This window comes from Tyto alba, unplaced genomic scaffold (assembly GCF_018691265.1).
Source record: "Tyto alba isolate M040663 unplaced genomic scaffold, T.alba_DEE_v4.0 Super-Scaffold_1, whole genome shotgun sequence".
Lineage (NCBI taxonomy): Eukaryota > Metazoa > Chordata > Aves > Strigiformes > Tytonidae > Tyto > Tyto alba.
Window position 1 is genome coordinate 12,210,899 of NW_024881261.1, and position 21,105 is coordinate 12,232,003.

Here is a 21,105-nt window from a genome sequence, read left to right on the forward strand (position 1 = left end):
CTGCAGGCACCCTGGCACTTTGCATGGGAAACAGCTTTCCAGCCACAGCCCTTTGCTGTGGGCTTAGCCAGGGGGGACAAGAACACTGGTAGAAAGGTCTGAAAGAGACTAATGCTGAACAACCCTGCTGATGGACAAGCATCATCCCTCTTCTGCCAGCTGCTCAGGCAAAAGCTGATTGCAGGGTATAGGTGAGGCAATAGCAAGATTTAGAAAATGGGGTCAGAAAAATGTGAAGACAGAGGTCTGAACTCCTCTAACAAGCCACCATCCTGATGAAGAGGGGACTCCATGCCTCCCCACTCCCAGTCCAGGGCTTGTTCCAGCAGTGAATGTTATTGCATGTAATGCTGACAGTGATCCTGACCACAAGCACACAGGGAGCACACAGAGCCAGCAGAGAGCAGCCTAAGTCGCATCAACAGACAGAGAAACCTCTCCCCCCCCTTTTTTTTTTTTGTTTAATTTAAATTGCTTATATTTTACTGTCCTAAGGGCTGGTGAAGGCTGCAGGGGAGTTTGGTCCCTTGGGGGCTGCCCATCACCAGCTCTCCTGGGAGCACGGGCTCCTGGTGCATGATTGTTGCCCTGCTCTGTGATGCACCATCTACAGAGCAATTTCCACGTTCAGATGGCATTTGAAGAAAAAAAATCCAATCCCATTAATTTTTCATGTACCTGCCAGTGGCTTACTCTGGCTCCAGGCACCACAGGAGCCTTTTTCCCACAGAGCCTGAAGGTGGGTGGTCTCCTGTGCGTGTGCTCAGCTGTGAGCCCTTCCTTGCAGCACTCTCTGGGGCAGTTTGTATGGGCCAACAAGCAGGTGAACACAGACCCTGGTCCCTGCGACTGCCATGCACAGAGCTGTATTGGACTGATCCTCCTTAAAAACCAGTCTGGGGCCAGTATGTTGTAAACATCTTTCAAAACAGGGCATTAACCAACTGGAGAGGTTCTACCGTGAACCTTCAATATCCCCTCCATCAGCCCAGCATGGTGTCAAGCAGCCCTGGCTGGGCATCTCCAGAGCTGGAGTAAGACCCTGCTCACTACATCCCATCCCTCTGTGCATTCTCTCTCCTGTGCAGATGCTGCTCTCTCCTCTGCAGTGACAGGGGACTCGGCAAGCATCCTTTGTTTCCATTTGCATTTGGAGCACATCTTCTGATAAACACCACCATGTTCCTCTTGAGGTTTGAATACAAAATGACCTGGGGAATTTCAGATGAAGGTAGCATTTGTTTGGAGTGCTACCACCTTCTAGGAGGGGATTTAAGAAGCTTGGAGTGGTTGTGAGAATATCTCTGTTCAAATCCAAACAGGCAGCTCGGTAAGTGCAAAGTTGAGGAAAGTGTCCACTTCCCCTTGTATCCTATTAATATTTAGGGATGGGCTTCAATCATTCATTCCTTTAGGGTGTGCTTTTATCATCTCAGTGCTACAGGATTAGCTTGTGCACCTTCTCTGGGCCCTAAGAAAAGACCTTTTCATATTAGTTGTGAAATTTCATATCTGAGAGGCGTTTTGCAAGCAAAATATATGCCATACCATTAGTGAAAAAAAGCAAATCTTCCCCATTGCCACCCAGAGCTTCTTTAAGACCACACAGAGCTGAGCCTTAGTAGATATACAGGATCTGGCCTTGGCTGGAGATGGGCTAATCCCGCATGACTTGGTTAGAGGTTGGGTCCACTCTTTCTTTTTTAGTACAAGAGCTGAGAGTTATCTAATGATATTAGATAGACTCAGACCACCTCCATATGCATACGTGACCCTTGGCACAGCCAGCTCATTTGTGTGAGATGTGGACAAATTGAAATATGCTGTGATTAAATACTCCAAATTATTGACATCTGTGCTATAAATACCCAACTTGTTAATAGTCCATCGTCCTGCTGGGTCGCAAAGTCAGTTTGCTAAAATGAGAATAATCAGATTGAATGTTTCTGAGCACAGCTTGATCAGGGCAGGGTCTGGGAAGAATTCTATTTTATTTGCCCAAATATTCTTTTTATTTAATCAAGTAAAGCCAACCATGGAATTAGTATTCCATTTCTCCCTTCAGGATCCTGAATGCCTGTGGGAGCTCAACACCGCAGCAGTCACTGCAAATTCAGAGCTGGTCAAAACAAGGGACAACAGGAAATCTTTTTTCTGCTTTTTGAAAATATTTTGTAAGGTTATTCTGTTCTGGGGTGAGATGATAAGGTCATGATAAGACCATGAAAAGTTTTGCTAACTGAAAACCTGGAAAAATTACTAAGCCAAAGAGTGACATCCATGAAACCATTTAGTTTTCATTGTTTTATAAGTTGTTTTATAAATACTGGAAATACTAATTAAACTTAAAAGATTGGATTAATTTTTAGAGAAAAAAAAAAAAAAGAAAGTAGAAGCTGGGAGTTTTCCATTTAGAACTTGTCGGAACAAGATAGTGAGACAATTTCTGAAGCTTTATTAAAATATTTTTTGACATAAACCTGACAAAACCTGTCCCTAACCTCCTGTGCAGATTGAATTTTGAAGAACTTGAATTTTTCAGATAGGAAACACAAAACCTCAAAAAACACCTTGAAGTCAAATATTTTGCTGAAAAATTCCTGCTGCAGTGATGGCACTACTCCTGAGAAACAGGAGTAACAGCTAAGATGCATTGAAGTATGTGATCATACTATCAAACAGAACGAATACCTCGCGTTTGCTTTCTGTAGTCAGTGGAGAGAGATAGGTAACCCCAGAAATGATGTTGAATGCTTGTGAGTTGAAGCATCCTTTTGGGGTTATGGGCTTCTCCATTGACTTGACAAGCAGACAAGGCTCCTGTCTCAGCCATCTCAGGCATGTGGATATAGCTAGGTGGAATAAATAAACCTGTGTTCAAGTGACAAAGACTCAGGAGTGACATGCAAACCTCTGTTTGCTTCAGGCAACGCTTCCCACTTAGGACCTTCACCAGCGCCCTTCTGGGCGCAATGCTGTGTTATCACTTCTGAAGTGCTTGCACCATTTACAAAGTTCTCAACTATTGAGATTTAAAAAATGTTTCAGATCCAAACCAGTGACACTGAGCAGCTCTGAATCGATCAGAGAGATGCTGAGCCAAGTGAGAAGCTTGACGGACCACGCTTGTGGCCAGTGGCTGGTGAGCCATCGTTGTTGATGCTGAGACCTGCTGTGGCGTCTGTGGGCAGGCAACACTGTATACCAGTACAGACTAGTGAGCAAACTGCATCCCACCTCTGCTACCCACAGCCTAGCTATGATAACACGTATTTCTTCCAACTTCTTGTTTAGATTGTGGCAAGGCAGTTTAAAAGGGCTTGCCATCCAGGGCAGGGATGTCAGGCCCTGTTACCATCTTTGGGTTACCCACAGGGGAATGAGAACAGTGTTTCCACTTGGCAAAACAAATAACCCTGGGCATTGATGTTTTTGCATTTTCTTTGCTGAAGGCTGTGGGAGGGTGGCACCTGCACGCCTTTCAACGCATGGGATCTGATAGAGATGTCTTGTGGAGTTAAGTGCTCCCCACTGCTTGCTTGTCAGATGGCATTGCCCCGCTTCTACTGCAGAGCAGAGGTGACAGGAGGCAGGTGCCTAGGCCATTGCTTAAAAGATAACCCCTCTTCACAACTGCACTGTTTAAAGATGTTTTCTATTATTACCACAGGAGCTAAGTTGGCTGTTTCCATAACACTGTAAGGTAAACATCATGCGTTTGCCCCACAGCAAGCAGCAAGTCAGCAACACAAGCTCCTTCTTGGGCAGCAAGCAACAGGTAAGACTCCTGCTATTTTGGAGTAACCAACCCCTTGGGAAGCCAGGATGAAATGTAACATCTCCTGCAAAAAGGTCCCCTGAAAGCACTGTTAGTTGTGGTAGTGTGAGCAGCCGGATAGATACCCAGCTCCCTCCCCTTCCTCACAGTCTTTCCACCAAAAGCTGCAAACCCATTTTATATTAAAGGCTCAGCATAGCTACAAGGAGGCTCAGTAGGACTCAACTTTTAATTGTAAAATATTGATAGAGACAGCTTTTTTGCCTGCTGCCTCTCGCTCCTGCAGCACTGGTTATAATTTCTTATCAACTCGATTCTGCGAGCGACCCCAGCTGAGCTCCAGGGAGGTGCCGGCATTAAAGAGGGGGCACCGCGGGCCCCGACACAGGGGTGGGGAGCTGAAATCGTAACTGGCAGTAAAAGCTGACAACCAGAAATTAATGTTGCTTTTAACTATCAACTCTCAGTAAAAATAAACCTTGAATCCTACCAGGCCTAGCTGTAAAATTACACGGATCTTGCTTTAATCATTTACTGAGCACACTGCACACTGCTTCTGTCTCGAAGCGGAGAGCATAATGCCTGTCTGGCTCATTAAACGTGATGTGGGCTGAAAGATGGAGATTTTGTGAATCCAACACTCTAGCAAGGAGTGCTGGCACTGTCAGAGTGTGGGCAGTCCCTGGGGAACAGCCTTGTCCAGGAGCAACTCCACTTTTATCAATATGGTCCTACCACTGATGTCCTGGGGTGGAAGACGGGCTCCAGGGCAGGGATCACCCATCTGTAGTCTTCCTCATGAGTGGTGTGAGCTCTCTTAAGAAGAGCTGGGACACCTATCTTTTCTTGAGCCTGAAGATACGAAGTTACCTTGCAACGTGTGTGATCACAGGTTGTTGTGTATCATCTGGATAAATAGTAAAGCTCCTGAAAAAGTGGGAGGCTTTTCTGCAAGGGCAGAAGAGTACTAATAAGAGCATGAAGGAGGCCCTCTGGAAGAAGGCATTCTGGCTCCATTTATTCAGTTCTCTGTGTACAGAGGGACATTGTGCACTTGGTCACAGGTCAGTTAGTCTTTGTAGGTTGAAATATCTGGAACATAGTTAGACCAACAGCAGGAGAAGAGGGTGAGTTCCCAGTGAAGGGTGGAAGAATTGTAAAAATCCAGAAAAGATCCAGCTGCTGAATCAAGAGAAGATATACAATGGCACCAGAAAAGCTGCAGAATCACAGCTAACCTGGTAATGACCTTGCAGTAGAGCAGGTTCCCATTACCTTTAAAGAACAAAGCAAGTGACCTTTGTGCTCCTACAGTCAAGCACTTAAAAGTGCATTTCATAAACATAGAATTTTTAATATAAGCTATCCCACCATTAATAACAGTCTGCCTACCATTAAAAATTGTACTGCAGATGCATGATTTTGCCAGTTTTGAAACATCAGCAAATTTAGTTTTAATCTGTTGTAGAGTTGGAAACAGTTACTGTAAGGATGATACTGTTTTGCATTCAGTGCATTTATTGACATGAGAGAACCAGCAAGCATTAATTTAAAGTGACCGGATCAGGAACACACAAAGGCAAAGACTGTATGGAAATGCATAAACTGCATGTTGCAGAACCGGAGTTTGGTTACTTGGTTTCCCTGGGGTCACCCCCTCATAGCAAGCCCTCTGTGTGCAGGGAGAGAGAACACAGCCTCAAGCAAAAAGTGCTGGTACTAATGAAGGATCCAGGATGGGTTTGGGGCTGCCGTTCAGCTACCTGGTTGGCAGAAGCCCAGCAAGGAGGGAAACCTACAGGTGGTGGTGGGCAGTGAGTGGGACATGAGACCATGGCCAGGCAGGTCAGGGTGGTCCGGAGACTTCACGCACAGAGTCCTGAAGCAAATCCTACCCAGAGAGAGTGCAGAGGAGCTCCTTGTACAAGGAAGGCAGCGTGACCTGTCCCTGCTCTGTATATTCCACATTGAATAAGACTCTCAGCTATCCATGACACTTTCACACCACTTGACAGAGTGAAAAGTGCTTTCAAAAGAGAGGAGATAGCCCAGGGAAAAGAGCCTTTCCACAGCCCTCCTTGTTTGCTGCAGAACGGTCAGGGGACCTACACGAGCTCTGACCTGGTGAATGGGACAGGATCAGATTCAAGCCCAGCACAGATTGACCTCAGTTAACACCTGTCCCCAGGCTCAGGATGACTTTTGGGAAGATGACAGCCCTAAGGCTCCTTCATCTCACTGGGGAGCTCCCACAGCCCTGCAATAAAAAAGCCACTGTAGTGAGTTGCTCTCCTCTTTTGAGAACCAAACATTGACTTAGTCTGTAGTACACACATCCCAGCTGGCAAAGACAAACTAGATCATTAAGACAATAGAAACAGTGAGTGTACAGAGAAACATGAAAAAATGACTCTGAGATGCATTCACATATTATGCATTTACTGGGATAAAACCTCGAGTCTATAATATTAAATCAGAATGTCAAAGAGATAGCTTATGCTAATTTAATTAAAGGCAGCATCCTGGTGTACATGGATAAGGAGCTGAATTAATATTGTACACCACCCACTAATTTTGTCAGTCATGGGTGTGCTTATTCTGGGATGCCCTGATGTGCTTGTGGCTCTGTTTTTTGGGACAGGATGAGTATCCCCCACCACTCTATCAAAAATTTGGCAGGGTCAAATTATACCCTTTTGAGTCTCAAACCTACAAAACTGTGTAAATACCATCTCGGTGCACCTGTGCACCAGTTCATCCGTCTGTGCTGGAGAGGTGGGGGTTCTTGCCTGCCTTTGCTTCCCATGGGGGATGAGAGAGGATTTCTCAAGGTAGCCTGAAGTTAAGCGCTATATGACCCCCCCAACCCTTCCTTTCCCTAAGTATGAAACAGGATTGAACATTTCTGGAAAACAAACCAACTTTTTAATGGAGTTTGAAGCACCATAAAGGTGTCATAAGTCTTCAGCTTCACACTTCATATATTTATATCCTAATTTTGTTTTGAGCATATTCTTTTCCTTTGTGTGTAAGAATCTTGTCCTTCAAGAGCTATAATAGGGTACGATTTTGAAAAGCTTGACCTTTACATTGGTGCCACAAAGGAGCTTCTTCACTAGTTGGCTGGCAGGGCCAGGGGATGACGAGATCTGTCTGCTGTTTGGGTGGAGAGACTCATCCAGCCACCATTCCTCTCCCTTCTGGCCACCTCCTCCCACTCCCAGCAGTTAGAAATGACAGGGGTGGATGTCCCTGTTATTTTTACAAGAGGAACTTCTTAAATCCTCAAGGCAGAAACAAATACCTCACCTCCTTATGTGTTGGACCTTGGAAAAAGCTAGACGACTCTTTAGGAAATTGTCTCTGGGTCCAACTCAAACCTCAGCCAAGCTAATGGAAGAGTTTTGGTGGATCTTAAAGAGCTATGAATCAAATGCTTTGCCTGTCCCAGAGTCAGATGTAGAAAAGAGCTTTTGTCTTCTTATGCAACATGTTGTGATGTGCTCAACTTGGAGAACATGTTGAAGTCCCTCAAAGTTTCTTGGTAGCACCAAAGCTTCCAGACAGCTTCTGAAATGATAGGTCCTTGCTGCTTCATCATTGGCATGGCAGTGATTGTGAAACAAACTTCAGTTCTTCTTTCCCAGCTTGGGTTGGGAAAAGGGAAAACAAACAATTAAAACATTGTTGTGTAAAACCTGGTATCAGCCATACCATTATGGTATCAACCATAATATTGATTTCACACTTAGATTTTCAAATCTTCTTGCTAGAAGCTGTTGGAATGCTTTTGCGCTCTGCAAATCAGGCAGGGAACCTGGGTCCATCACAGATGGAGCTACACAATTTGGGGCTGACCCTGGATCCTAATTTGTGCCCATCAGAATCAAAGGCAGTCTGTCTGTCTGTATGTTTACTTCAGTGGGGCACCATCTGTCTTCTCCAAAGTGTTTGGTGGTTAAGGGTACCGGGAAAGTGGACAGTTTCATTACTAACTGTGAGAATTGTGGAGGGAAGGGCATCTCTGAGGGTATGAGGATTGCCTTGCTGAGGAGTAAGATTGTCATTATAAGCAGGGCTGGATGCAGTTTTAATGTGAGGAAAGTAAAATTGTAATAAATTGCAGCATAAAATTTCTTCTTAGTGCTTCTTTTTTTTTTTTTTTTTTTTTTTTTTTTTTTTTTTTCCAGGCAGGGGAAGCACTAAGCATGAGTGCACTCAATGGGCAACAGAGCTCTAAGACTGCAGTAATACCTTCTGCTGGTAAGTAATAAGAGCAAAGCATTTGCTGGATAGCACCTGTAACTCCTTACTGTTAGGCTAAAAATGGCATATGGAGTGTGTGAGTGCCTTTGCAAAGAAAACTGCTTGTGTGCAGAGATGTCTGTGTTCTGCAGCAGACTGACACTTGTTCACGAGGCCACCTCTGCCCATTAGCTATGAACATACTGAAATGAGTTATCATGGAGCAAAAGTATCCAGTCCCACACAAGGTGACAAGACTGAGCTCCTAAAGGGTCCAGGTGTCAGTGAGAAAGGGGGAGCATTGCCACCATCCAAGGTACTCAGGACCTTTCTGGAGTGTCAGTGCTGAAACACAAGCAGCTCCATTCGTGTGGTCTGTATAAGAGATGCTTCAAGAGAGTTTGCTGAGAAACCATCCTCACTGGTTTATAAAACAACTTGCTGCTGCCTCATAGCACTGGCAGAAAGCTAGCATGCTGCCCTCTGAAAGGATGCAGCTGTGAACACCTGTATGCTGCAAACAGGACTAAGAGGCAGGCTTTTCTTCTTCCATTAAAGCTGAGCTTCTCAGATGATAAACACCTACTTATGTGAGCTGGAAAAAACTAAGACACCAAACTAATCATGAAATCTGCAGTAGTCAGGACTTGGATTTGCACTTAGTTCTGCTTCCTGCTAAAAGGCATGAATGAAGCAAGTTAATAACTTACTTGCCTGGGGAGTATGTAATGTCAGACCCCCAGAGGAGTTGGAAGGACTGCTCTCACCCCTTGAAATTTCCCTCTGGCTACCAGATATTCTTTTATCATCACACTTTAAAGTGAAAACACTCTACATTTGTCTCTATGACTGTATTGCAGAACATTACTTGGGAATGACCTGAATAGGAAGGTCTGACAGATTGCTTTTTTTAAAGACTCTTTAGGGAAAAAAGCAGACATGAACCTCTGCTAAATTACACCTGTGTAAAGTAATGCATTGCCACCGCTACTGACAGTATCACACCTGGCTAAATGAGTCTGAAAGGAGGACTGGGACCAGCATCACATTATTTTCCTTTTAGCAGAGCTTCTCCAGTCTCCCCTGAGCCCAGGGGGACCTAGAAAAACCTTCTTGGATCTGACCTCCTTCCCCCAGGTTTGACAGGTCATTAGAGATGGTGAATCAGTCATATCCCCAATGTAATTATTTGGGGCACTTGGAATGTAAATAGTGGCTGATTTTCAATTTCTAAAGAAGATTTCATTATTTTGGACTACATCAGTGGGAGTGTGCTGTAGGTGATTTCTGAGAAACGTATCTGAAGCCAATTCATTGTGTATGAGATGCTGAACTGCAGTGATTGGAAAACCACTTTTGGTTCATCCTCTGCCCACTGCTCTGAGATCATCCATCCTTTCCCTGTCCTGCCTTTTCTCCCCAAAATGCTCCATACGTGGGAGTCTGGGCTATGTGACTGTGTACCTGCTTTCCATGTTAAGAGGGACTATCGATTCATTTCCTTAAACCCAGGGAGGAGTTCATGTTTCATATTCTTGTTCATGAAAGTTCTGACTCCATTAAAAGGTAGGTTATCTGGCAGCCTGAAAAACCCAAGCGCGGGCAGTGCCTCGCTTTGCCTTTGGGATGTGAGTTGATGACCCCCTCCCTGCTCCGAGGTGGCGGAGAGGGAAGGATGCTGCGGCCCTGCACCCCACCCTGCACCGCTGTAGGGTCAGTAATCCTGCGTCCCACCATGGCACCAGATCCCACAGGGCTGCCCAAGGCGCAAAGCCCGGCTTGCTGGGCTGCCCCGGGGGGGTACGGGCATCCCGGGGGGGATGTGCTCCCGGCTGGGGAGCAGGGAAGGAAAGAGCAGGAGCAGCCCCTGCTCTGCTCCCGGCCGCCGCCTCTTCCCATCACCAGAGGGACCCCTCGGACCGGCCGTGGAGTCCCCCAGCACGGCTGGGCTGCTGGGGAACCGGTGACGAGCGGGGGGAGAGCTCTGCTGGACGCCGGGGCTGCCAGCCCCGCAGCCAGGCTGGTCCGTGCTTCCCCAAACCCCCTGGAAGCTCGGGCTGAATAATAATAATAATAATAATGATAAAAAAAAAAGAGGGTGACACGAGCAAATAGAAAACAGGAGGCTTGGCACAGAGATGTCAAACAAGCTGGATCCAGCTCTTCCTCCGGCCCTGCACCGGTGTGCATTCATTAGGAAAAATGTACTGATAATTATGCAGCGATGCAATGTGCCCAAGAGCTTTACAGGGACCCAGCATAAATCACCTGCTCTCTCCTGCGGAGAGTTAGTGTGCAAAAGAGCTACAGCTGAAGGAAAAAAAAAGTGAGGGAAAAAGGAAGAGAATAATCACATCTTTCCAGTCACCTGTGGTTTGCTTGGCACTTTTTTTGCTGCTGACAAGTATTTGAAATTATGAAGGTAGAGGAGCCTGGGTAAAATTAAGGCCTGTTGCTAACAAACTTATTCTGTAATTATCTTGTTCATGATTTTGTAGGCAGCTAGACACAAACAGGGGGTGATAATGTGTGTTTTTAGGTGAGAGCAGAAGTTTGGTCTCTTTTCTTGGGGGAGATAATATGCCTCTCCATATGCTGGTGGCTCAGCATTAGAGAGTAAGTGTTATACCCCACTCTCCACCCTCCCCTTCCAAAAAGAAAGAAATGCCCCATGGATTTTTCTTGACAGTCATGATGGCGATAAATTAGCAATAGGAAAAAAGCAGAGCAATCACAGGGCATCTGCTACATCCTAAGAAACTGTTGGGCTCCAGTATGCTGAAAGCTGCAGTTATTAATGTAACAGACAATGGGGTTGATTTAAAAGCTTAGTGAAGTCAGCTGTAGCATTTTTTCTCACCATTATCAGAGCTAAAATTTGGATTAGGGCCTTGCTGAGAGCAGTTTTCCTCAAAGCAAGCGCAGGTCCTGGGTTTGAAGGAGGACACAAACTCCCCAGCCTCTGCTCGCTTGAAGGGAATGGTCTTTTGGAGAGGAGTTTTCTGAGCGTCTGCGCGTGCAGTGCAGCATGATGGCTCTGTGCTCAGCCTGCGCCAAGAGCTCCCTGGGTTTCCCTATGAATTCTGCAATTGAAAATGCTTCAGGAAGTTCTTGTCTTTCTGCTGTCCTTCAGAAACTGCCAGCTGGAGGGTGATGACTTTTTAGTGCATGGATCAAGATTTTTTTGAGAGAAATCAAACACTTTTTTGTGTCCATCACTGCTTTATTTTTGCAGAGGATTTCATTCCTTTCATAATCATCAAATGCAGTGCTGTGGGAGCGTCTGGGGGATGCCAAATATGGGTAGACAGACCTCCAGCCAGAAGCTTTATACCCAGCTGAAGAGGAAGGACGAGTTCCTGTCCCAGCTGCTTCAGTCATCTGTATTCATCTTTGCTACAGTAATCCTTCCTGCAAAGCCAGCCATATGCCTTCAGTACAGCTGCATCACTAATCCATAAGTATTCGTTTATCTGGGGATTGTCACCTCTGGGTGTGCTACTTGTTCGTCCATAATGGTACATTTTCAAGGGAGCATACTGAAATAATCCAACCAACATTTCTTGAAGTGGGATATGACCCCTTCCCCTTTACTCCTTGTCCTCAGCAGAGTACAAGAAGCACGATGTGCATGTGAAGAGTGGGAAAAGCCACTTTGCCTGGCTGTTGGAGCTGCCTGCTGTAGGGCAGTGGAGTCCCAGAGTGCTCTCTGAAGACATGGTGGGAGCTATAACCACTTGTGGTGGGATGCTTTGTGTTGGGAGAACATATGTTCTTACATGTCTGAGGCCATGTCGTGGCCACACTGTGCTGTATAGATTACAAGCAACACAACCACTTCTAGTACTCCTGAAATGTCCAGGTCATGATCCTCCAGGGTGCAGAGTTCTTGAGTGCTGGTCACTCATGAGCTTCGGTGGGCTGGAGGAATGTAGCAAGACTGACAGCTAGAAAGTATGTCATCTCTGGAGCCAGATCCCATTCCAGCAACCCACATGGAGTGGGGCACCTGCCTTCTCAGTCGTCGGCTCTTGAACATAAAGCTTTCATGTACTGCTTAACTCTAGTGGAAAGAACATTGTCCATCCAAATTCTTCCTGATTTTTCACTTCCATGTCTTTTTTTCCTCCTATAAATCAACCCAGGAACTTGGCAGCTTGAAGAGGAGGGTGCTGTCAGTCCCTGGGGCAGGTTACTCGCTCTGGCCTGCATCCCAGGACATGGTCTGAGTTGTTGGCATAACTCAGGGAAAACTCAGTCCATTGCAGGAGTGGTTGCTATGATGCTTTGTAGATCACCATATCAGGAGCTATTGGAGCAAGAGTAACTTACATTCTGCCTTGTGTCTGATTAAAGCCTTTTTGACAGGAACTCTATGAGTTTGGCATGAATATGGATGATTTGGGCTTTGCAAACCAGAAAAATCTCTATTCATCCAGTAGTGATAAAGGATAACTCCTGTGGGACAGCTCTGGGGTCATTATGCCTTTTAAGAGATAAGTTAAAAATAAAGCTATTTTTTTCTGTTCCTTCCTTTGGCAATAATACTCATCACTTGCACTTTGGTATAGCGATGAAGAATTTCTAGGTGACAATTTGATTTGGAAAGTCAGAGGAAACTCCTCAAAAAAAGTTCATTCCCACAAAATGAAGAGAAGAGTGAGCTGGCATTTTCCTCCAGTATAAGATAAAGAGGTCAAAACTGGGCATTTCCAGACAAGGGTGAAGGTATATTCTTGCCCTGCTCACTAAAAACTCAAGATGGTCAACAGGTCAGTTGTCCCAGGGACATTATATGCAAGACAATTTTGCTGACTTTCAGCCAACATCCTTAAGATTGCTGCAGTAAAGGAAAAAAAAGCTGGTTCAAATGAGGACCAGGATCTGGATGTCTGGTTCCAGGAGCATTTTTAAGGCAATGCAAATGTTTCGTAAGTCTGCATTTTTTTGCATTCTAGTTCAAAATTCTGTCTAATACTGTCTAGCATCTGGTGCTTCAGAGAAAGGAAAGGAAGAATGAAATGAAACCTCCCTGTAGACCCAGAACATTCAAGTAAACTGTAATTTTACTTGTCTTAAATAAGATTAGCAATTATTAGAAAGACAAGTCGCAGAAGAACAGTGGTGGTTTATTTCCGTGAAGTTTTCAATATGTCCTTAGGTATGAAGTCTTCATTTTCAGTGCCTTCTATTAAATACCAGCTCAACAGGGTCATTATGGGGTTGCTGACGTGAATTGGTTACTTTTCCCAGCTACTACTTATTCTTGGCTGTGCCCTTTGGCTTGCCTTTGGCACTTCAACTGTACTAACCACTAGCAATATGAATCAGGGCACAGGACTGACTGTCATACAGCCACTCGGGGAAGCTGGAGATGTGCCGAATAAATAATCAAAGCTACTAATGAGGCTGCATAGCGCTGGGGTTTTGCAGGGAACTTTCTTGCAATGTGGTTGCGAGTGTCACAGTTGTTTGAGAAGAAGAGGGAAAACACAATGTTTGTTACAGCAGAGAAGAAATCTGACTAGAATATTTTAAGTGAGTAGCAGCTACGGTGTTGTTTAGATTTTCTTGCCACGTGGTTGAGTATGTTATTTTTTTATGATAGCATTGTCAGAGCTGCAGTGGTATAAGGAGAAGGACAAAATTATCTTTGTAAGGAGAAGTAACAGCTTTTAGTCATAACAAAAGTTATTGTTGCTATCTAAAAAACATTGTTTCATTGTTGCCACACAGGTGTCCACATCTTGGGAGTGATCTTGCAAGTTGCAAGCAGATCATCTGCATTTTTGGCTAGAGGAATTGTTCACTAAAGCGTTTGAGAGCCATAGGTTTATCTCCTCCAGGAAATTTCATGTGTTAAATCACTGATTATCAGCCAGGACTTGTGGCAACCTATTGATTACCAGGTCCACTAAGGAAACTGCTGCCTCCGTGCTTCAGGTTTAACAGAAGAGAGGAAAGAAAGGAGATGCAGATCTCACATGCAATGTTGGGAACAAACTGTAGCAATCCTCTGCAACCTTTGCCGCTGGAACCTGTTTTCCATCTTTCCAGACAGCATATTTTATGCAGGGCAAACATTATCAAGCTTTCGTATCACAAACTACCCCTGAGCACATCTTTCCTCATCTGACCAGCCAGCTGTTCTCTGCTTGTCCTCAGTTTTGTGCAATCTTGCTGTAGGTCATGGCCAGGGAAGGAGGAGTGAGTAGGAAACTTGTCCTTTTTCTGACCTGTGCTATAACATATATTTTTAGTCTCCTTGTCTCTCTCTTCCCCAGAACTAAAGGGGAGGGTGAATAATCTGATTTGATAGAGATAACTGGAACTGTTTGTCAGGTAAAAGCTTATGGGATATAAGAGAGAGTAGGAGCACTTCAATTCCCTGCAGGAACTTCTCACCACATTTTCAGTATTTCTGAGAATCCTTTCCTCCTCCCCCTTCTAAATGCTGAGTTTGGAATTTTAACCCCGCTACAATACAAACAAACAAGCAAAGTTGTGTGGTATTGTCCCTTCTCTCAACTGCTTTTGTTTCGCAAAATTTTCCTTTGGTCACAAGAACCATTGTCCCTCCTCGCCCACCCTGCTGGGAGCCTGCTGCAGTGCTGTGACTGCTAAATCCACCTTGGTGTCACCATATATTGGGAGGGAATGGATGACGTGACATATGGGACAGCACCCTTGATCCCTCGCAGTCCTCGTCTTGGAGGACCTGGATACCATTTTGCCTGGCTGACCCAGGACATGTTGCCTTTGGGAACGCCTTGCATAGCCCAGACAAGTGAGGCAGATCTACCGATCACTTTAAAATCCTCAGGCATCTTATGCAGAACTCAATTCATTATGCTTCAGTCTCCAAAATCATTAGTCAGCAGTGGCCATTTTTTTCAATTATGGGGTTTAAGGGATTATTGTGAGTCATTACCCTGAGGTATTAATATCTGCATTGCTTCTGAAACGGTTCAGGTAAGGAGGTGGTACAGCAGCAACACCCAGGATGGCTGGGAGCTGGGACCATGACCCTTTCTTTTAGTCTCCAGAACAGAACTGAAATGAAAACATGCTCTTGTGTTAAAAATTCAACTCAATCCACAAGCTTTTCACTTTGTCTCTCGAGGGGTCAATTAAAGCTTCACGGTCTTCCTGCCACACTGGCAAAAAAAAAAAAAAATCTTCATCTCCCCTCCCTTTGATTAACTATGTTATTATAAACAGACAATGCAGCACAAGCAAGGGAAACTAATATGCTTTCTCCCCTAGCTGGGGTCCTTGTAAATGAATCAATTAATTTGAACCAGTGCACTCCTGTGCTCAAAAAGGTGCAAAGCTGTCACACAGCTAAAAACCTGCTGAAGTTGCAGTGCTGTGGGGAGCAAGTGCCCTCAGCTATGGGAAGCCACCCCTGCACACGCGGACTTCACACATGTGCTTGAGCATGGGCTTGCTGAAGCTGTTTATTACTGCAGATCCCTCCCCCAGTTGAAGAGGTTTTCTTAGCCTCTTAGTTCCATGAAAAAGATGATTGTAACAAGCATTTAAATTTTTATGAAGTGCTTGCTTTATTATCTTAATAAATCCTTGTTTGGTTTGCAGAATGCATCTCCATTGAAGTTAAGAGTTTATATGAAAATTAAAATGGCACTATATCTTCTTAATTAGACAAATGTATAGATAAAAAGAAACAAATGTCAGCTGGCAGTGGAATTTAACTTTGCTGGGAGGGCTCTTTTTTATTTCTCTCTCAAGATGCTTGCAGAGGTTAATGCTGGTGCGGCAGGCATTCAAAGGGACAGCAAAACTATCCCTTATCAGTAAGCAAAACACGGGCACAGGCCATTCTTCTGTGTTGTGAATTTCATCCTTGCTGAATTATTTACTTCCACAAATAAGTTACATAATTATTACCACACAAAAATTAAGCATATTTTATTTTTTCACAGGTGAACAGTCAAGGCTGAGCCCATGTAGTCTTTGCTTTGGTGTATTTTTTAAGGTACACTGATTTACAGGCTTAATTGGCAAAAAATGGCGGGAGAATATTGATCTACAATTTTTTTATTCAGATTGGGTTTGGCTTTTAGAAGCAAGACATTTCAGAAGCAGGTCATTGTTATTTCTTACATCTCCTAAAGATGGCAGCTGTAAATCAAGGGGAATCATCCAATGTTCTCTACAAGACAGTTTTGGGGGTTTTTTGAAAGGACAAGAAGCAAATTGTAGCTGAATTGTGGGAATAGGTTTGTTCTAGCTCAGAGCTGGCTGAAGAGTGGACCTCAGGATGCATTTGCTCTCTTAGCTATACATGGCAGAAGAATTTCTGGTTCTCATAGTAAAATACAGTGGGAGAAACTACTGGGTTTGAAAGTAAACTCTTGCAGTTGCTAAGTCTGATGTCCAGAGTTTTGGAAAGGGACTTTGTTCCATGTAAAAGTTTGGGATAACTTCTGCTCTGCAGCAGGTCTAGTGCAACAGAGATGGTCCTGGCTATAGGGCTCCTCATCTTCTTTCTTGTGCTGAGGTGGATGTAGACTTGGCAGGAGGCATCAGCCTGGAGATCTCCTAATAAATGTTTCAAGACAGATCCTATTTCTTTTGTGACTGTAGTATTGCTGGCTGCAGCAACTACCTCCCCTCTTTTATTAAGCAGGCCAGTACACATAAGAAAGTATCTGCTTTGGCTTTGCAAGAACAGTGCTTTCATAACCCTGCTCTGCTTCGTGATGGCTGAGACCTGGTAAACCTGTCACTGCAGTGACTGGAATAGGGGTAGAAAGCAGAGGAGCAAAAATATAATACAGAGTTTAAATATCTCTTCTTAAAGTAGATCAGATGCTTTCTGTTTACAGCTTAAAACACTATTGCCAATGAACTCTGCTTAAAAGTTTTTTCATCTTGGCTTCTCATGCTTCTTTTAAAACTTTCCAAATTAGAGAATTTGTTCTGCTTTTCAAGGGAACATGACAGATTTGAGGAGACTTTCACACTTATCGAACAAAACCAAGACCATCAAAACAAAATCTTTGGTCAGGGCAGTTTTTGTCTATGGGAAATCGTAGATGGGAGGTTTAAAGCAGTGCTGGTACTGGCAGGATGGGGGGAGACTTGCAAACTTCACTGTGCCACATGGTGCATTGGTAAATCATCAGCCTCTTGGGAACAGGGACCAATTCCACAAGTGCTGCAAATCTGTGGGCTCATCTTATTAATCTGCCAGTGTCTGGGTGCCCCTTGCTTTGCTGACGAGTTCAGTCGCTGCCGAGTGAGTGAGCAGGGGCTGGTTACTGCTGTGTGTCAGCACAGTACTGATGCAGGACATGCTGCTGGGCTTGGTGTCCTGGGTTGAGTGAGTGGTGGAGTTTTTTGGTGGCAGGGGAGGGGGCTATCAGGGAAGCCCCCTGTGAGAAGCTTCTCGAAGCTTCTCCAGCTCCACGTCAGCTCCACTTCTGTTTGGGAAATTGAGCCAATCGGCTGCGCCTCTGCGATAACGTATTTAAGAAGGGACGTGGTGACGGGCAGTGGGACTTGTGAGGAGGAGTTGCTGCAGCTGCATGAACACCAAGGTCAGTGGAGGAATGGAGGAAGAAAGGAGGGGGGAGGTGTGCCGGAGCAGAGACCCCCTGTATCCTGTGGTGAGACGGCAGGGCGGCCCCCCCCTGCCACCCATGAAGATCTACGGTGGAGCAGACACTGATTTGTGGCCTGTGGCTCCTGCTCGCATAATCAAGGTGCTGTGCCCGAAGAAGGCCGGGGTCTCATGGGAAAAGGTAGCCCCGCTGCTGTAATTCAGTGCTGGGAGGATTGCAGCATGAGGGGGAGTCCCACGCCAGAGCAGCTCGGGAAGGGCTGCAGCCGTGGGAGGGAATCCAGTCAGAGGAAGTTAGTGACCCATGACGGAGCAGTGTGGGGAACGCTGCGGCCCATGGGAGGAATTCATGTCAGAGAAAGTTTGTGGAGGACTGTCTCCTGTGAGAGGGGGACCACGATGGAGCACGAGGAACAAGTTTTGGACACTCCCCTCACCGAACATGAAGGAAGTGGCAGCGCTGGCTGCACCCCCCGTTCCCTGCCCCTGCGGCACTGGGGGAGGAGGTAGAGATATCGGGAGCAGAGCTGAGCCCGGGAAGAAGGGAGGGGTGGGGGGAAGGTGTTCTCAAGATGTGGCAATGCTTCTCACTGTCCTACTCTGTTATGTGTTGTTAGTGTCTGTAATAAATGTATGTTCTTTTTTTTCTTCCCCTAACGAGTCTGCCTTTTGCTCATGATCATAAAGGGGAATTTTTTTTCCCCATCCCAGTCCTATCTTGAACCCCAAGCCTGGCTCTCTGTCCCTTCTCATTGCCGGAGGGGAAGGGAGAGAGAGGTGCTGCATTGTGGTTGGCTGCCAACCAGGCCCAAACCACGACACTTGGGTATGTATTTGTGTGACAGCATAAATGTGCTTGGGGAAGTTTTTGCAGGAGAGCAGCCCAGCTCAAATTTTGAAGCATTGAGCTGTGATTGCTTGAGCTGGGGCTAAGCAGGAACCGAATGCATCTGCTGCCTGGGTTATCTGGCCTTTGTCTCCCCTGGGAAAGGCAGGATGGGACCACCAGGCTTCCTATGGAGAACAGCATTTTGGAGGGGAGAATTCCTCTCCCAGGCACACAGCAGCAGCCATCATTACTTATGTTGCAAGTGTATTTTTCCAAGTGCAGAAATCAATTCTAAATATATTATGGCTTTAATTACACCACTCTGCATGTGATGCAGGGAATGGGTTATTAGGCTGCTGGATGCTAATATTCTACTAGGATGAGTTGGTAATTTTGGTTGGGTTTTTTTTTGCTTTGTTTTGTTTGTTTGTTTGTTTGTTTGTTTTTTTGTGTTTTTTTTTTCTTTTTTGTTGTTGTTGTTTTTTTCTTTTTTTTTTTTTTTTTTCCTCATGCTTTTCCTGCTTTGGATAGCAAAATATTGCATGCAAGAAGGCAAAAGTTCATGGCAGCATTGAACTAGCATTTAGGCTCAAAGCAAGAGTGGGCAGACCAAAACTTCTCCACTTTTTTCCAATATGACTCAATATCTAGGTTACTAGCAGCACATGGGTTTCAAAGGGCAGGGAGGGAGTATTTATCAGAAAGTCATTCATATCCACTGCCAGATAGATTCTTCTGCAGTGTAATCAAAAAGTCCTGGGCTTCACTGGGTTTTGGTTTAGCACCCAGGATACATGGATGGGTGTTCAAGAGCAGCAAATTCAGACCTGGGGTGTAGCCTGGCTCTTCCATGTCTGATTCAAAGAAAGGGACAAAATTTACTGCCGTGGTGTGCCACTAGACTCACTCTTAGCAAGCAGAATCAAAGCCTGGGTGTTGGAACTAAACGTAGGGCTTTGTTTCTACCAGTGAAACAAGAGCAGTGATACTATAGCTCTCACAGACAGGGTCTGGGCTATCTCTTCATGCTTTCTAAGGTCACCTGCAGTCAGGTCTGTCTATGCAGGTAACCCTGAGAGTCTTTAAAAAGTCAGACCTAAGGAAACAACCAAGGCACTATGAGCACAAATCAGAGCCTTGATGAAGAGCTTGGCTTTTCCCATCTAAACTATCTGTCTTTCTCTCCCTGGTATCAACACCAGTATTGATCTTTCCAAGTCATTTAGTTTGACAGTCTGCATGATGACATGATATACCAGATGCTGTCTGCTCCAGCAAGTAATGAGTTCAGATATTTTGCTTCATATATGAATGCAAGAGGCCATTGCCCTCACGTTGTAAGGCCTTGGCCTATCCTCACATCAAATCTCATAAATGATACAAGATTGAGCTGGCTTCACCTTAGCATCTTCCAAGGGAGTGGGTCTGGTGATTGAAGGAACCGTATAATCTCTGCTGAGACTGAACTCCACATCCTGGGAAGTCTGAGAGAGGCTATGCAAGCACTTATTTTTGTTCTGAGATTTCCAGATGTTAAAACATATCCATACATCTTTTCTCAATCATGGGATAGGGGGTCAACCAGATCCACTAGAGCATGGTACCTGATCTTTACCAATGTGTGAGTGCTTGAGCTGCTCTTGTCTCTAGAGCAGGTTATGCTGTTGTACCATGCTGTTTAAAAGATCCATGTGCTGCCCTGGCAGAGGCTATGTTTCAGAGGACATGGAGTTCAGCCATGGGCTGTACTTGGATGAAATCAAAGGAACTGGTTATGGCTAGAAAATAGCTTTCCTTGGTTCCATCATTTATCAATGACAGAAAGCACGCACATTGCACTTTTCTCTGTGACTGGATTTATAGTCGGATAAAGTCAATGGCCGCCTCTTCACTGACTGAAGAGGATTTTTGGGTTAGTTTCTCAGTTACCATCTGGTACAGTAAAAGTATACCGCCTTTGCAAGTCAAGGAAAAATAACCCACGTTACACAAAATTTTACTCTCCTAAATGGTCTGCGTTCCTTTTATGGCACTATTTCCCATAACTAAGCTGTCTTAGGAAGTCTATTTTGTTATGGTACAGAAAAGATAGTTCTCTTCTTCTCCAGACGACTTCCAAATACACCTTTCAGTTGTATTTTTTGCTTTTTCTTCAGTGCAGTCGAAGGCTTAATGCATGTGGGCCTTTAACGGATCTGGTTTTTTAAGACCTGTCTGCCTTCCTTTGTGAATATTCTTTGTGGGGCAAGGAAATTACACTTTTCTTACATCACCTCCCATAGCAGGAATTTCTCTGAAGTGTGGGGTTCCTTTTCCTTGCCATTGTGTCCTCATAGACCCCTGCAAACACTGAGAAATTCTGTATATAAATCAGACACTTATTCACCTCTTAAAAATACTCAGTCTTTTTCTTTTTCCAAATGGTATTTTTCAGGAGTTCTTGACACTCATGTGTGAATTAGCTGTGCATTTGGAAGGTTGAAAAGCTTTTAGTGAGTAAATCTCTAATAACTCCCAGTCTGAGGTTCTCAACATGGTTACAGCGTCAGTGGAGGGGAGATTACAGAGTGTTAACAGAAACCTGGGAAGCGTTCTGAGAAGGATCATGAACCAGTCTCTTCCTCCCATCCTTCATCTTACCTCCATAGGGCTTGCTACTTTGGT

General features: G+C 44.9%; 1 long non-coding RNA gene across 2 annotated transcripts in view; it reads left to right on the forward strand.

Moving 5' to 3' along the window:
* The window catches only part of LOC116960682, a 42,160-nt gene that overhangs the window by 2,845 nt on the left and 18,210 nt on the right, over positions 1-21,105 (forward strand). For both annotated transcript variants that reach the window (XR_004406507.2, XR_004406508.2), the window contains exons 2-4: positions 1,089-1,330; positions 3,671-3,778; positions 7,969-8,041. This is a non-coding gene — a long non-coding RNA (uncharacterized LOC116960682). The remainder of the gene's footprint in view (positions 1-1,088; positions 1,331-3,670; positions 3,779-7,968; positions 8,042-21,105) is intronic.